General features: G+C 42.4%; 1 pseudogene; it reads left to right on the top strand.

Moving 5' to 3' along the window:
• Positions 1-11,417: 11,417 nt before the first annotated feature.
• On the top strand, positions 11,418-12,351 carry LOC101325703 (nucleoside diphosphate kinase 6 pseudogene; annotated as a pseudogene).
• Positions 12,352-15,873: the final 3,522 nt, after the last annotated feature.

Genomic DNA, 15,873 nt, shown 5'->3' with positions numbered 1-15,873 from the left:
GGCCGCCGGCCGCACTTTTGTGTCTCCGCTGCGCCACCCGGCTGCGGGCGTGCGAGTGCCTCTGCCTATCGGGCGGCGCGGCGTCTCTCCGGGCGACCGTGACGCGCTCCGGCTCGGCGGGCTTCCCCACCCCCGGCCCCAGCCCGCTCTCGCTCTAGAAATAAAACTCCAGCCAGGCGTCAAGGCTGTTTCCCTAAAAACACTCATCCGCCTGCTTTCTGCTTAAGCCTCGCCATCGGAAAGGGAGCCGGCGGAAGGCGCCCCGGGGCGGTTGGGGTTTCGGGGGGCGCGCGGCAGGGACTGGGGCCGCCCCGCTCCAGGCAACCCCTTGTTCCGCGCGGGGAGACTCTGGTCCAGTCTGAGCGTCAGGCTTGGCAGGTTTCAGGTTGAGGTGGGTCACTGGGGCCTGGCAGCTCTGGCACAAGGTGAACAAGGCAATCGATGTAGGCTTTCTCCAAGCGCCTTCAGTGATCGGACTTCAGATGTCCTGGGAGGCTGGCCAGGTTTTGTTTCCTTCCCTTCACTAAGACTCAATATGTGTGTGTGTTGCGGGGGGTGGGGTGGGGTGGGGGCTTAGTGTTTCAAGGAAACACTTCAAAGCAGTTCTCCTGACGTGATCCAGGAATCAAAGGAGATCAGTAGCTCTGTGCCCACTTCCTGGGTACCTGAGTTTTCTGCCCTGGGAGTTTTTCAAGCTGTATCTGTAAGGGATGATACCCATGTTGTTTTCTGTTCCCCACCTGCTCCTCCAGGAAATCTTGATATCTTGCTGACCTGTTCTTTCACTCCCCACTGTGATGTCTCTCCCAGTCACCCCTGGCCTGCCATCCGTCTCACCAGATCCCATGGAATCAGAGTCAAATTCCAGTTTTATCACATCCTCGCTGTGAAATCCTGAGCAAGTTATTTAACTTTTCTGGCCTTGGTGGAAAGTTTTCCTTTTTCCTGTAAGTGAGGTTTTCAGAGACCTGGGTAGGGATCTCCCACCACTTTACTCTCAGGTGCTATATACAGTAACTGGTCGACTGCTTATAACTGCCCCCTCACCCGTCCTATTGGCAAACCCCACGTAGACTCTTTCTTGTCATCACACCCTGCTGAGCAGTGCCCTTAGGCTGGGACTCCATCAAATGACTCAAGCCCAGGTACCTTCTGAGGTACTTGGTTCAGGAGAAATCCTGCACCTTTGTCCCACCTAAACCCTTGAGAACAGACCCCTCCCACCAAAGTCCTCTTTTCTCACTGGGCCTTGAGGGGAAGCCTAGCCACCTTTCACTTTGGAAATTTTCCAGGAAAGTTAGACATCAGCTTCTATACCCCGTTGAGCTCCAGGGACACAGGTCAATAAGCAATTAGAAAATGGTTTGATAAGTGTCACCATACTAAAGTACCAGGTGCACTTATCTAGGTGAGAGGGAATCAGGGAAGTCTTCCCAGAGAAAGTGACACTTCAGCTCAGTCCTAAGGGACCAGCAAGAGATATTAGGTCCCAGAGGAGGAGGCAGAGGGAAGAAGATGGCGAATTCCATAAGGAGGGAATCATGGCACATGCAAAGTTACCGAGATGAATGTGAGTACAGCTCATTCGACAACTACAGGAGTGGAAAGAGCTGTCAACTGAAGAAAAACGTACACCCTAGAAGTTGCCAGTTATGTTTTATTCAGGGACCACACTGAAGATTGTAGCCCAGGAGATACCTCTCAGATCGCTCTGAGGAACTGTTCCAGAGAGGTAAGGGAGGATCCACAATATAGAGAAGTTTTTGTTAAAATAAAAACAAACAAACACCAAAAGATGACTGCTAATAAAAAAAACCACACATCTCAAGTTAATGAATTTAGTGTTTTTCTATGTATGGGAAGATGCAAGAGTCTGGGCTCATTGAAATCATTCCTTTGACATACATCTTAACTATCTAGGGCCAGTGTCCTGTTTTTCTCCATCCTGAATTCTCCTCAAGGTGCACTGCAGTGGCAGATGGCTTGATGGCGGGCAACAGTCTTTGTTTGTGGAAATGGCAGGCAACACATGTTTTTTTGTTCAAAGAGTTGAGTGGAGAGAGAGGGCTGGGGAGGTAGACAGGGACCCAAACAAGAAGTGTCTCATCCGTTTTGAAATCCTCATCAAGATTTGAATGATTTCCAGAGAGCAACAGGAATTCACAGAAGGGCTATAAGTAGAGACTGAGAAGATCAGCTCTGCATTTTAGAAAGAACAGTCTAGCAACGGGAGAATAGAGGTGCTGGGGCTTGAGGCAGGAGGTTTGAAGGCTGTTCAAGTGATCCAGGAACAGAGGGGAGACTTGGATCCAGGTGTCGACAACGGGAGGAGCAGGGTGACAGAGATTGGAGGGAGGAAGCAGGGATGATTGCCAAGTTCTCGGTGTGTTCGAAGTCAAACACTGAAAAACACCCAAGATCCTCCTTGGACCTCAGCCCCTCCCAGAGCTTTTAGCCTACCTTTCTCCATTATCAGAAGTTCAAAGACGTCCACTCTTGTCTCCAGTTCATCACCTTACATTCCTTTGTTAAACAGCTGTGTCTGGGAGAGCAGTCCTTCGATTCTACTGCTGGACCTGGTGGGTCTCACAGAATCATGTGGTTGGAATAGAGGATTATGTGACTGATCCTAGGAGAAGGGACAAGGGTGCCAGGCGCATGAAATAATAGATATTTAGCTACAGGAAAGAAACCAAGATACTGCCCGTGAACATGTAACTCAAGACATTGGGTGGACAGGATGCTCCATCAGGATGACTTGGCAGCATCTCAGGGAAGCAAGTCTGGAATGTGATGGTGATTTAGAAAACGGAACCCTCGTTAGTTGAATTAATCCCAGTGTTGAGAAAGAATGTATGGGCAGAAGAGGGCTACTCAGCATCAAGCGCAGAGAAAGAAACCCAGGGTAAGCAGCGTCCTTCCAAGCTCTGTCGTCTAAGTACCCTGCTTGGGGCTCTGGACATCACACTAATCCGGAGCACCTCATGCCTTCACGTTGATTTCCTGCTCACCATGCCCACCTTGTAGGTGTGAGGGCATTTGTGCCACCTGAAAGACAAGGTGACATATTTTAGTTCTCACCTTTCCACAGAAGTAAATCCTGAGCCAAAGTTTCCAGTGCAAGGGATTATTGGGGAAGTGAAAGCAAACATGAGTGGGGCAAGAGGAAAAGTGAGACAAGGAAGGGAAGGTGGCTGACAAAGAACGTACTGTCAGACCAGCTACCACTGTGGGCCACTGAGCTTAATCCTGCTGGGAAAGCCAGTATGAAGCATACACGTCAGCTGTCCAAGCCAGGTGAGGGAGCTGGGGTATCTACATACCACCTCCTGTCAATCACTGGTTGAACGCTGCTCCCAGGGATGTGGCAATTCTCCTTCACTTCCTGCTTGCCAAGTAGGTAGCTGAAGGGGGCTCCAGAGGCCAGAGAAGGCCCTCAGATTGGAGGTGGAAGTTGGACTGGTATGCCCTGAAGGGGTCAGGGGCACTCACAATATACAAGGGTAGGTATAAATTCTAGAATCTTCTTCTTCTTCTCCAGGCATTTGGCTCTCTGCTCAGCCAGGCCTGGGCCTCCTGAGTTTCCAGCCAAGCACCACCATCCTCGACTTACCCTGAACTCCTGGAACAGCCTAGTGCTTAATGAAAGAACATCTCTCACCCCTCACCCCCTCACATGAAGACTAATTTATTAAGAGAAGTTCCTCCCTCAGAGGCTTCCTCAGTTCTGTAGCATTACTACTGCAGTAACTAAAGAGATTTGGGAAGACACAGAGCTTCCAGAATGAAGCAGCTCTTCTTTTGTGCCTTCTGAACAGAACCAAAGACACTGTGTATAGTCAGTATGTGCTGTTGGGGAGAAAGAATTTTCTTCTACCCATTTAGGTGCTTTTGGCTGGCCTAGTAACTAAATTAACAAAAGGCAGATTAACAAAAGAAAAACAAATTTAATTACATACGTATGGGATCCCAACAGACAGTGAGAGTCTCCCTGAAAGTCAGGCAGTTGAGGCTGAGATGCCATATTCTGAACTAAGAAGAAGGCAGTAGGGGTCTGTGGCTTCAAAGGGAAGGAAGGCAATTCACAGGAAAATGGGAAAAGCCAATGTCTGGTAAACAAATGTTTGCCACGCCGTGCAGAGAGAGTGGAACAGAGAGGATTTTGAACAGATAGGTCCTGCTGGATTCCCCCAGGTTTCCACGTGTAGCCCACACTCTCTGTAGTTATCTCTGGTGATAATTCTCTTCCTGGACCAGACCCTCCATCTAAATTCTTTTAGGCAGTTAAGGGGGAGGTAAAACAACAGTAACAGCAACAGCTCTTCCTGAATCTTTGGGGCCTGAATTGACTTCAGTTCAAACTAGTCCATAAGCCAAAGTGGCATATCTCAGGGATGCTCATTCTGAACCCCTTCAGTGCCAAATAGTAATTATATTTCTGTCCCTAATAATAGTCATACATGTTAAAGAAACCAGAGAGCAGAGTTTAGTGTTTAACTCTTTCAAATGGACTTGAAACAAAAAATTAAAAAAGCAGATCATTTCACGAGTATTTTTAATAAAAACTAGACAAAGAATTATAGAATAACAGTATCACACAGAGGTCTTAGAAAGGTGTTTCTGAGAGTCTCACCACACCAAGATTCCTGGCACCACAAGCAATTGCTCACTGAACACCAATATTGTTTCCTGAAAAGCCCTACTTGATTTAAAAAGTCGCCACTCCCACAGTCCTTCTCTGGTGACAATCACAGTGGCAGAGGGAAAGAAAGGGCCCGTAGCACCATTGCCAGTACATGACAGTCACATGGAGTTTGTTTTAATGGCAAAAGTTGGATGTCATCTTTCTTGAGCTACAAATGAACCAAGTAGGGCTAAAATATAAGCTATGGCTGAAGATAGTGTCAAATGGAATACAGACATAAAGCATGTGGGCAGGTCATTAGTTTCCAGGAAATGGTTGGCTGGAACTCCTTTCCAAGTTCCAGGACACCGGAGCCATGGGGTAAAATGGTATATTTAGGATAAGTAAAAGGAAGTACACACAAGCAACTTACAGGTTGTGGTCCAATTTATTTGTAAGTTGCTTGAACTCACTCTGCACTTTTACATAGGAATCTTTATAAATGGTGGCATGGGTATTGGACCAACTCATAACAGCCCATTTAACCCATGATGTAGATAAATAGTAGCATTTGTTGTAACCCCCACAGGCCTGCTCGTTAGTGTTGGTGATCTAGGGTGCCATCCTTCACTATCTCCTCCTCTTGAATTAAATGTTCCCCTGGGTGATCTCAGCCGTCTCTACTGGTTGAACCATCATCACTCACCAATCACTCCAAATTGTACCTCTACTTACTACCTCTTTGAACGCTCCAGATCAACGTTATATATTCAACTGTCGGTTGGACATTTCCACCTGGAATACTTAAAATTCAACCAGCTACAAACTAAACTCACCATATCCCACTCTTCCCTCATTTTCTTACATTAGCCCCTTTTCTTGTTCACCCGTTTGCTAGGGTTAGAATCTTGGGGTCTTGTCACAGCCCAGCAATTTTATGGTGCTATCTATTTGAAGATGCTGTTATTTCTCTGTCTAGACTCATCCCCTCTCCCACCCCCAGGCCAGAAAGGCTCCTCTTCCTTCTTCAAGACCCAGCTCAATTGCTGTCTCTCCTGTGAATATTCTCAGACACCCTTGGCGGCCACAATCCCAGAACAAGCAGAGTCAGTGCCCCCAAATCTCTCATTTAAGGGGAGGGGGAAGGGTAAGCTGGGACAAAGTGAGAGAGTGGCATGGACATATATACACTACCAAATGCAAAATAGATGGCTGGTGGGAAGCAGCAGCATAGCACAGGGAGATCAGCTCGGTGCTTTGTGACCACCTAGAGGGGTGGGATAGGGAGGGTGGGAGGGAGACACAAGAGGGAGGAGATAAGGGGATATATGTATGTGTATAGCTGATTCACTTTGTTATAGAGCAGAAACTAACACACCATTGTAAAGCAATTATACTCCAATAAAGATGTTTAAAAAATTGTTTTAATGATTTCAGTGACAAAAAAAAAAAAAAAACTAGCAAAAATCTGATTGAAAAAATAAATAAATAAATAAAACTGCTCCCATACCATGTGAGCTGTTCTCTGAGGTTACCTTTCCCTTGTGGTAGTCAGTTTGCAATTTATCTGTCTTTCCAAATAAACTGTCAGCTCTTCCAGGCTAAGATTGATCTTGTTCTTATCTTCTTACCTCCTAGAGCCTAGCCCAGTACCCAGACAGGGGAAATGGCCAGGACTGTGACAGAGGCTTTGAACATGGAATTAGACAACCCAGGATGCAAATCTTAATTTTTCTGAATACTCCTTTTTCTATCTAGTAGGGTCCAGGGACATATCTACATTTTAATCATTTAAAATTATACAAACTGCATCCTCTAAACTCAATGTAAAATCTGCCTTCTGAGAAAATAACTGTATTTTCTGGTTCCATTGCTGGTTAACCACTTAAAATGATTTCTTCAGTCAATCTCTGAGGAGGCAAAGAGAAGAAAATATAGTTCTATGGGTAGAGCCATGGAACTAATGTTACAAGGAGATTTTCTGTAATCCTACGGGTTGAGTCATATTTCTTAGCACCAGCTCTAATTCTATGCTCTTAATTGCTCTTGAGCGATTTTTTCCTCCTTCTCTTTAGTTTCTGCTGTGTGCTTTGTTTCAAATCAGATCCTCAGAAAGTGAAAGAGGATAATTAAGCATGATATTTAAGCCATTTGATTAATATTGCATTTTATAGAGGGAGGAATGATGATTAGTGGGGTTTTTTTTTTATAGCAATACTAAATAAAAATTTTGTTAATGCTATTTCTAGAAAGCATCACCAGATCTGCAACTCATTTTCGCAGGATATAAGCAATAGCTTTCGCTGATCTTATACTCTTTTGAAAAATGCTTCCGTAAGAGTTTTTTTTTTTTTTTTGAATTACAAATTGAAGCCATTGGTTTTGAGTGCCAGAATAAAAAAGGCCACCTTTTCTCATATTAATTTTACCCTGACTTCTATTTTATAAAGTTCATGCTATAATAAAGACAAATTACAGTCAAAAATTCAGCTTGCAGGCAAGGGAACCAAGGAAGGTTGTGCTGTTTGAAATATGATGATCATACTTCTCTGAGGAAAAAAGTACTATTTGCAGTGGAGTAAACATGTAAGATTGGAATGTAAAGGTCAGATCCTGGCCAACCAGTCAGACTATTTAAAAAAGTCACATTAGGAATATCATAAAAGCCTGAAATTAAGGGCAGAGTAATAATATCTAATCTAAACTGTGTGATGAAAAAGACCATACCATTTATACTACACCAAAAGTTTAATTGCTAAGTGAAAGATCTTAGCAGCAAGTGACTTCTGGGTTTGACGGTTCGTCCTGAGCTTACCTCTACCTCAGCCTTTTCTATACGATATAACTGTCTCCACCAGTTTCTCCTATTAGACTGAACTTCCTTCAGTGCGGGCACTCTGCTCTTTTCATATTTTAAACCAAACCTAGCATGGTGCCTGGCACAGAGCAGGCTCTTACTAAATACTTAATGAATGTATATATGAAAACATCAATGGAATGTTTCTAAAGACAAAAAATTCCAAAACACTTATAGAACTAAGCAGAGCTGTTAATTTGAGCGTCACTCCTTGACAATGGAAATATCTCTCATAAACACAACTGGCTGTGTCCTGCAGAAACATAGGGTATAAATGACAAAGCCAGCTGTTTTATTTCCTCTCCAACAAGCTCCTTTACATGTAACCAAAAACTACCACCCAGGTCACATGGGCTCAGATGGCTACTCAGACCAGTGACCCATCTCTGACAGTGACAATAGTAAGGGACCTGTTAAAAGTAAAGATTGACTTTTTTCTTCAGTACATTACTTTTTTTTTTTCTGAGTATAAATGGTATTCGTAAAATAATACAAAAGAACATAAATAAGAAAATAAAAATCACCATAATCCTGCTATTAACATTTTGGTGCGTTTCCTTTACATTTTTTACATAGTTGAAATGAAATTTTATCAGTTTTGTGCCCTGATTACATCATTCTGAGAGCATTTTCCATGTTACTAAATTTTTCTCAAGAACATCCCTTTTAACGGCTGTATATTTTGTCTCATGGCATATTTTTCACTGTAATAAATAATGCTTGATGGAATCATCTTTCATTATAAACATCTTAAGCCTTTTTATATAGAAATATGATATAATAAACTTAAATGTATCCATCACCCAGCTTCAATCTATTTCTCCTCCCCTGGTCCAGATTATTTTGGAGCAAATTCCAGACATTATATCATTATGTCATTTAATTTGATACATTAAATAATATATAATTGTATATATATACTCTCTATATATTTACATATATTATTATAACTTATAATAATATGTATTGTTAGAGTATATTTTATATATATATATATATACACTCATTTTTTATTATCAAATATTCAAGCTGTTATACAAGCATACCTCATTTTATTGCATTTCATTTATTGCACTTTGCAGATACTGTGTTTTTTACAAACTGAAGGTTTGTAGCAATGCTGTGTCAAGCAAGTCTATCGGTGCCGTTTTTCCAATAGCATTTGTTCACTTTCTATCTCTGTGTTACATTTTGGTAACTCTCACAACATTTCAAACTTTTTCATTGTTATTACACTTGTTATGGTGATCTGTGATCAGTGATCTTTGATGTTACTATTGTCATTGTTTTGGGGTGCTTCAAACCATGCCCACATAGGATGGCAAACTTTATTGATAAATATGCATGTTCTGACTGCTCCACCAACCAGCCATTCCCCATCTCTCTGCCTCTCCTCAGGCCTCCCTATTCCCTGAGATACAACAATATTGAAATTAGGCCAATTAATAACCCTGAAGTGGCCTCTAAGTGTTCAAGTGCAGGGAAGAGTCACACGTCTTTCTTTAAATTAAAAGCTAGAAATAATTAAGCTTAGTGAGGGAGGCATGTTGAAAGCCAAGATAGGCTGAAAGCTAGGCCTCCTGCACCAAACTGTTAGCTAGGTGGTGACTGCAAAGGAAAAGTTCTTGAAGGAAATTAAAAGTGCTACTCCAGTGAACACACAGATGATAAGAGAAACAGCCTATTGCTGATATGGAGAATGTTTTAGTGGTCTGGATAGAAGATCAAACCAATTCCCACATTCTCTTAAGCCAAAGCCTAATCCAGAGCAAGGCCTAACTCTTTTCCATTCTCTGAAGGCTGAGAGATGTGAGGAAGCTGTAGAAGAAAAGTTTGATAGCAGAGATTGGTTCATGAGGTTTAAGGAAAGAAGTCATCTCCATAATATAAAAGTACAAGGTGAAGCAGCAAGTGCTGATGTAGAAGCAGCAGCAAGTTATCCAGAATATCTAGCTGGGATAATTACTGAAGGCGGCTCCACTAAATAGCAGATTTTCAATGGAGATGAAACAGCCTAATATTGGAAGAAGATGCCATCTAGGGCTTTCATAGCTAGAGAGGAGAAGTCAATGCCTGGCTTTAAAGCTTCAAAGGACAGGCTGACTCTCTGTTAGGCGCTAATGCAGCTGGTGACTTGAAGGCGAAGCCAGTGCTCATTTACCATTCCAAAAATCCTAGAGCCCTTAAGAATTATGCTAAATCTACTCTGCCTGTACTCTAGAAATGGGAGAACAAGGCCTGGATGACAGCACATTTGTTTACAACATGGTTTACTGAATGTTTTAAGCCTACTGTTGAGACCTACTGCTTAGAAAAAAAGATTACTGCTTATTGACAATGCACACTGGCCACTCAAGAGCTCTGACGAAGATGTACAAAGAGATAAGTGTTGTTTTCATGCTGCTAACACAACATCCGTTCTGCAGCCCATGGATCAAGGAGTAATTTCGACTTTCAAGTCTTATTACTTAAGAAACACATTTTGTAAAACTACAGTTGGCATAGATAGTGATTCCTCTGATGGATCTGGGCAAAGTCAGTTGAAAACCTTCTGGAAAGGATACACCATCCTAGATGCCATTGAGAACATTCATGATGCATGGGAAGAAGCCAAAATATCAACATTAACAGGAGTTTGGAAGAAGTTGTTTCCAACCTTCACGGATGACTTTGAGGGATTCAGGACTTCGGTGGCAGATGTAACCACAGATGTGTTGGAAACAGCAAGACAACTAGAAGTGGAGCCTGAAGATGTGACTGAACTGCTGCAATCTCATGATACAACTTTAACGGATGAGGAGCTGCTTCCTATGGGTGAGCAAAGAAAGTGTTTTGAGATGGAATCTACTTCCGGTGAGGATGCTGGAAAGATTGTTGAAATGACAACAAAGGATTTAGAATATTAAATCAGCTTAACTGATAAAGCAGCATCAGGGTTTGAAAAGGTTGACTCTAATTTTGAAAGAACTTCTATGTGGGCTAAATGCTATCAAACAGTACTGCATGCTAAAAAGAAATTGTTCCTGAAAGGAAGAGTCAATTGATGGGGCAAAATTCACTGTCGTCTTATTTTAAGAAATTACCACAGTCACCCCACCCTTCTGCAACCACCACCTGATCAGTCAGCAGCCTTCAACATCGAGGCAAGACCCTCCACCAGAAAAAAGATTAATGACTTGCTGAAGGTGCCGATGATGGTTAGCATATTTTAACAATAAAGTATTTTAAAATGAAGGAATGTACTCTTTTTTAGACATAATGCTATTGCACACTTAATAGATCACAGTATAGTGTAAACATAACTTTTACGTGCACTGGGAAAACAAAAAAATTCATGTGACTCACTTTATTATATTAGTTTTATTGCAGTGGTCTGGAGCTGAATCTGCAATGTTTCTGAGGTATGTCTGTACATAAATCTTTGATCACATTTCTGATTCTCTCCTTGGGGTAGAATGCAAAAAATGGAATTTCAGGTAAAGATGAAAACTCTTTAAGGCTTATGATAATCTTGCCAGATTGCTTTGCAGGAAAGATATATCCATTTATACTCCCATGAGCAACATGAGAACACCACTTCCCTGCACCCTAACCAACACCCAGTCATTGAATTGATTTTTTTTTTTTTTTTTTTGCGGTACACGGGCCTCTCACTGTTGTGGCCTCTCCCGCTGTGGAGCACAGGCTCCGGACGTGCAGGCTCAGCGGCCTTGGCTCATGGACCCAGCCGCTCCGTGGTATGTGGGATCTTCCTGGACCGGGGCACAAACTCATGTCCCCTGCATCGGCAGGCGGACTCTCAACCACTGCGCCACCAAGGAAGCCCTGAACTGATTTTTTGAAATGCATTCTGAAAGAATCCTCTTCATCCAGAAGCTGATGGTGAGCTCTTTGGAGTCAGTCAAGGTTGAGATTCAATCTTCAGCCTGTGTAGCCATGTGACATGTGAGTCAGTCTCTGAACATCTGTTTCCTCATTCAGTCGGTAACAATAACTACCACAGACTTTTGTGGTGATCAGATGTAATGTTTATAAAGTGCTTAGCACAGTCCTGGCAAACAGAATTCAATAAATGGTATATGTATTTTAGACTAAATGTCCCATGAGGTCATGTCTATGGTGGGTTGTTTTTATTTGGGTTTTTTTTGCTTTTTGTTTGTTTTTGTTTTTTGCCTTTGCTCAGTGTCCGATGCATCGCTGGCACTCAATATCGAATGAATGAGGGCTCCAGAGTAGGAAGGGTGGGGAGTGCAGCCCTGATGGGTCTCTTATCAGGCTCTCTGATGGCAGGAGACAGATGACCTCGATCTTGCGGAGCCGTCATGCTCTCCACCTCACTCTGCCCCCGATCAAGCCTGCAGTTGTTCACCCACTGATTCTGGAGGCTGTTCATCAGCAGATTCAGAGCAACAAGTTCCTCACTGTACGAATGAGAGAATTTCTGTGGAGAAAGGAAGATTGCCAGAAGTTGTACCAAGAACGTGGAGGGCATTTCTTCTCTCAGCAGCTGGTGGAGTTCATGGCCAGTGGGCCAGTCTGAGCCTAAATTCTCCCACAAGGATGCCATCCAGATCTGGAGGACCCAGAGGGATGGGACCCACCCGAGTGTTTTGAGCATGCCACGTGGCCCCAGATTCAATTCGTGGGAGTTTTGGCCTCACCAACACCTGTAACACAACCCATGGCTCAGACCGTGGTTTCAGCCACTAGAGAGATTGCAGCCTTTTCCCTTGATTTCAGTGAACAGTGCTGGTATGAGGAAGAGGAGCCTTAGCTGCGCTACAGTCCAGAGGAGGCCTGTCTGTCTGTGAAGACTGGTGGCATTACCCGGCCTCTTCTCGCAGACCTCTGGTCCAGAGCGTTCTCCTAGGACCAGGGAGGCCTGGGGCTCATTGCACCCTCTCTGCTGGCCACCGCCACCTGCGTAAGGGCCTAGCTCCTTGCTGCCGTCTCTTCTAGAATCTAACTCTCTATCTGCCTCTTCTCTGGAATGTCCATGGGTGGTTCAGAGGAACAATGGCTTCTCTTTTTTCTGAGAACTATTCATCCATTTTCAAGGAGGAGCTTTCCTAATTGACGTGCCTGAAAAACGCAGTGGCTCTGTATTAGCAATATTTGGTCTATTTTCCTTAATGAAAGTCAGTGTTCTACTGAAACCTCAAGGCTGGGAGCACTACTCTAGGTGCTATCTCTCTATCCTTAACTGGAGTAATTAAACCTGTCCTGAAGTCAAAAAAAAAAAAAAAATCGCATGAATGAAAAGCTTCTATTTCAATAGTTAAAAATGATATGTCCCTTAAGTTAATTTAATTACTAATAAAGTCCTGGGCTTATTAGCTATTTGCATTTCCAGTCTGTCATTTTAAAAGTTATGTCCTCTGGCCATTCAAGAAGGGAATTTGTAGGTTTTTACCAAGTGTTTAAAATATGACCCACACTTTACGTCCAAAAAGTTCACGTCTAAGAATTTATCTTAAAGAAACAAAGCAGCTATATTCACAAATACATATACATTTACTATATTAATTATATATATATATTTTTTTCATTGTGTTGTTTAGTACTTTTTAGTTTTCCTATAGTTTCTTTTAAATAATCAGAGAAAAAATAATAAATATGATTTGGAGAAAAAAACCCAAAATAGAAAAACTTCCTGTGGGAAATTACTGTTAAACAAGTTTTTAGTTGATGGACACATTAGACCTAACTGAATCAACCCCGAGAATCCCAGTGGTCACCCATTCTCTGTCTATCTGTCTATCATCTATTACAGATTTTATCTGGACCAACTGGAAACCATTTACTTTTCAATATTCATAAGAACTTGGTCAGTGAGTCACCCATATTTACTGCTCATTGTTTAATATGAATCCCTGTAACCACCTGAAATGTCTCTCTCCAAGGGAAAGCTCTCCTCTGGGTGTTCGCCCCGTCTGGGCCAGCCACCAACTTGAGATCTAGCTCAAATTCTACTTTGGACTTTGCCTTTCTTTTCTGTATAGTCTCTGTTCAAAGATGCATTAGGATTTGAGACTGTTTTAAGCAGCAAGTCAGGACATGCCTCAGTTCATGGGAGGCAGTGTGGTCATGTGGAAAGAACGAGATTTGGATTCAGATAGAATTAGATTTAAATCTCAGCCCTACATTTATTAGCTGTGTGATCTTAAGCTATTTAAAAAAGGGTAATAATGCCTACTATGTAGTGTTATGAGAATTAAATAATGACAATGTGTATATATACCTGGGCCAGGCATGGAAGAGCAACTCAATAAACAGTTCTCTGCCTCATTTTCCTCCTTTCCTCATTCCCTTCGTAGCACCTGCTGCATCTGATGAGGAGAAGGGACCCCTGCAGAATATAAGGAGATGCGTATTAGGAGGTGGAAATGAAGATGGAAGGAAACTAGTGGGCAGAGTGGCAGAGGGGTTTGGGTAGTGAAGATCAGAACTGGAAGAAAGCCAGGATTGACTGTTTTGTAAATGTAGGAAGCGTTTCAGGAGAGGAGGGAAAAACAGCACATGCTTTAAACAAGTTGGAGGAAAAGAAGGTGGGTGAGGTGGGGGCATAAGAAACATTATTACCCTCTCTTGGCTGGGCTATGCCACCAATGGGCAAAGGAACATTAGGCCAGGTCAATGAGGTTGATAACATTTCAGGTAGGAAACAGGAAGATACCAGCAAGAACAGGATATTTTCCTAATCTCAGTCAGCAAACTTTAGCTTTGGCAACAAAAATCGGTTTCTTTGACTATCAAAGGAAATATCTAGTCAAGCCTGGGAATAAGATCAAGGTTTAAATTAAATCAACTGCAATTAACAACAGTTAAGAATTATAACCAACTATATAGCACAGGGAACTATATTCAATATCCTGAGATAAACCATAATGGAAAAAAATATTAAAAAAGAATGTAGAGACTTCCCTGGTGGCACAGTGGTTAAGAATCCACCTGCCAATGCAGGGGACACGGGTTCGAGCCCTGGTCCAGGAAGATCCCTCATGCCTTGGAGCAACTAAGCCCGCGAGCCACAACTACTGAGCCTGCATGCCACAACTACTGAAACCTCCGTGCCTAGAGCCCGTGCTCCGCAACGAGAGAAGCCACCATAATGAGAAGCCCACGCACCGCAATGAAGAGTAGCCCTCACTTGCTGCAACTAGAGAAAGCCCACGCACAGCAACAAAGACCCAACACAGCCAAAAATAAATAAATAAATAAATTTATATTAAAAAAGTATATATATATATATATACACACACACATACACATACATAGCTGAATCACTTTGCTGTACAGCAGAAATTAACACAACACTGTAAATCAACTATACTTCAATAAAAAAAAATTTTAACCAAACTGAAACCACACAGGTATTTTTGTTAAGACCTTATATTAGCTCACAAGCAGTATATATAATTACAAAATTTACTTGAAAATTTTTAGAGCCAAGAATTACCAAGAAAACCTTGGGGAAAAAAAACAAAGATGGAAGACTTGTTCTTATTATAAAACTCATGGGCTTCCCTGGTGGCGCAGTGGTTGAGAGTCCGCCTGCCGATGCAGGGGACACGGGTTCGTGCTCCGGTCCAGGAAGATCCCACATGCCGCGGAGCGGCTGGGCCCGTGAGCCATGGCCGCTGAGCCTGCGCGTCTGGAACCTGTGCTCTGCAACGGGAGAGGCCACAACAGTGAGAGGTCCGCGTACCGCAAAAAAAACAAAACAAAAACAAACTCATTATAAAACTATAGCAATTAATTCCAAATAGAGCAATGGAACAGAATAAAGATTTCAGAAATTGATCTGTATATATATGGTCTGTTAATTAATGACTAAGATAGCTCTGCGGAGCAGGGGTAAAGGACTGTCATTTCAACAAACGGTGCTGAGGCCAGTGCATCTCCATGTGGAATAGAATGAAACATGATTCCTATCTCAGACCACACATAAAAATCAACTCCCAGCTGGACTGTAGAGTTAAATGTGAAAGGCAAATCAGATAAGCTTCTGGGACATAACACAGAAGAATCTCTTTATGATCTTAGGATAGAGCATGGTTTTCTCAAACAGGACACAGAAACATTAATCATTGACAAATTGACCTTTGTTGAAATTAAAAACTTCTGTTCAACAACACATCATTTACAGAACAAAAAGGTAAGCCACTGGAGAAGATTTTGCAATACATATACTCAACAAAGGAATTGTATAAAATATATCTCCCAGAAATCGGTAAGAAAAAGGCAGACAACCCATTCAAAAATGGGCAAAATATTTGAATACATATATCCCAAAAGATGACATCAAAATTTGCACAAAAAATATGAAATATTCCTTAACATCATCAGTCATCAGAGAAATGAAAATAAAACCACAAGAAGATACTATTAC

Source organism: Tursiops truncatus, chromosome 8 (assembly GCF_011762595.2).
Source record: "Tursiops truncatus isolate mTurTru1 chromosome 8, mTurTru1.mat.Y, whole genome shotgun sequence".
Lineage (NCBI taxonomy): Eukaryota > Metazoa > Chordata > Mammalia > Artiodactyla > Delphinidae > Tursiops > Tursiops truncatus.
This window is presented reverse-complemented; position numbering and strand designations above follow the sequence as displayed.